Source organism: Bison bison, unplaced genomic scaffold (assembly GCF_000754665.1).
Source record: "Bison bison bison isolate TAMUID 2011002044 unplaced genomic scaffold, Bison_UMD1.0 scf7180017864180, whole genome shotgun sequence".
Lineage (NCBI taxonomy): Eukaryota > Metazoa > Chordata > Mammalia > Artiodactyla > Bovidae > Bison > Bison bison.
The window spans coordinates 8,774,602-8,776,356 of record NW_011494752.1 but is presented as its reverse complement, the minus strand read 5'-3'; the positions used below and the strand labels follow the sequence as shown (position 1 = coordinate 8,776,356).

Genomic DNA, 1,755 nt, shown 5'->3' with positions numbered 1-1,755 from the left:
TTGGGGGCAGGAGGAGAAGGGGACGACAGAGGATGAGATGGCTGGATGGCATCACCGAGTCGATGGACGTGAGTTTGAGTGAACTTTGGGAGTTGGTGATGGACAGGGAGGCCTGGCGTGCTGTGATTCATGGGGTCACAAAGAGTCGGACACGACTGAGCAACTGAACTGAGGATGAATGATGTCAAAAAACATCTTTTTAGGTGCGTTTTGGACACTTGTGCATTTTCTTTGGAGAAGTGTCCATTCAGATGCTTTGACCATTTCTAAGTTGGGTTACTTGTCTGTTTATTATTGAGTTGAGAGGGTTTTTTATATACTTGGCCCTCCCAGTTAGTCCAGAGCCGCCCCAGAATTGTGGGCAGTCAAAATCTAGCTGTGAGGCGTAAGGCCCGCCAGGTGGCGCTGTTTAGAAAGAGACCGCTGTCACGCCGCTCGGAGGAGGCACGGCCTCCGCTCGCGGTGCATTGTGGGGGTTGCAGTTCTGTCCCGAGCAAAGGCCTGCCCAGAGATTGAGGCTGATGAAAAGAGCACTAGTTGGCCCAGGGAGCCTGGGACAGGACAAGGAGTGTCGGGGGAGGTGACACAGAAAATCGCCTGTTTCTTTATATGGATTGGAGCAACCTTGCAGGGAAAAGGGGCCCCATGGACATCAATTTCCACTTGTGCTCTCTTCACAGCCGCTTGTTAGCGTTCTCTGCCTATACAGCCAGTTTTCTGTTGCCCAGCTTTTAAAATTCAGTGCTTCTCCACATTCGCATTTCTTTGTATCTGCATAGTCATTAAAATTGCCATTTAAAAGGTACCACGTGTGGTTTTGTCATAGAAACAGATATTCTGTAAAGGGAGTGATTGTGCTCAAAATAAGGGTTCAGTGTGACTAGCCTGTCTCTCCCATCTCCAACGATGGGGTTTCCATTGCTGTCAGCTCACCTCATCACTGAACATGGGGGTGCTTCACGGGCTCCTGGTCTCATGACTTGTCTCATGAGACCCTGGACCTGGGAGGGTCCAGGCAGAAAACCTCTGTCTTTTGAAATTGGGGAGTGTGGATTCCACCAATTGAGTTTTCCGGATCCTGTTCTCCGCGCCTGTGTGAACCCCTAATGTGACTCCCTACTCTGTCAGCCTTCCTTGTGGTGACCTGCCAGGGTCCTCCCCAGATCTGGGCCTCTCCAGCCATCCTCTGCCCTGTGACTGCAGGCTCACCCTGCCCACCACCTTCCTAGCTCTGAAACCCGCTCTCTGAGGCCCAGCACCTTCCTGTGAACGGTTCCTTCTCCTGGAAACTCCCCACCCCCATGCCCTGGAAAGCCACCAGTGCAGGTGGGCCTGCCCACTCTCCTGCGGCTCTTGGGTGCCATCTGGCTGTGAGGAGGTCTTCCTCTAGCCCAGACGAGACGAGCCTTCCCGGTGCATGTTTGCAGCTTGTCTGGTCCTCTGGCGTCCACGGTTGCTTTTTTGTTCGCCTAGATTAGTGTCCGTCGTCCCATGAGACAGGACGTACCTCATGAGCAGGGTGGCTTTTGAGTCCTGCCCTGGGAGGGGGCTGGTCCTCAGCAAGTTTGTTCCTTCCCCCAGCAGAGCCCTGAGCCCACTGGCTGACATCTCTGATCAGGTGCAGAAGTGGCCTGGCCAGGGCAGAGGAGGTGGGCAGAGGACGAAGACCCCCTCAAGGGAGACCTCGCTATCCCGGCAGCTTTGTGTGGTTCAAGCTCTGTCATCCATCTCTGCCTCCAGCCACTCCCACCCCAC

The 1,755-nt window shown here is 54.2% G+C and overlaps 1 protein-coding gene across 3 annotated transcripts in view; it reads left to right on the top strand.

Annotated features, from left to right (window-relative positions):
* The window catches only part of ATPAF2 (ATP synthase mitochondrial F1 complex assembly factor 2), a 12,062-nt gene that overhangs the window by 3,143 nt on the left and 7,164 nt on the right, over positions 1–1,755 (top strand). The gene's annotated exons all lie outside the window — the stretch shown is intronic.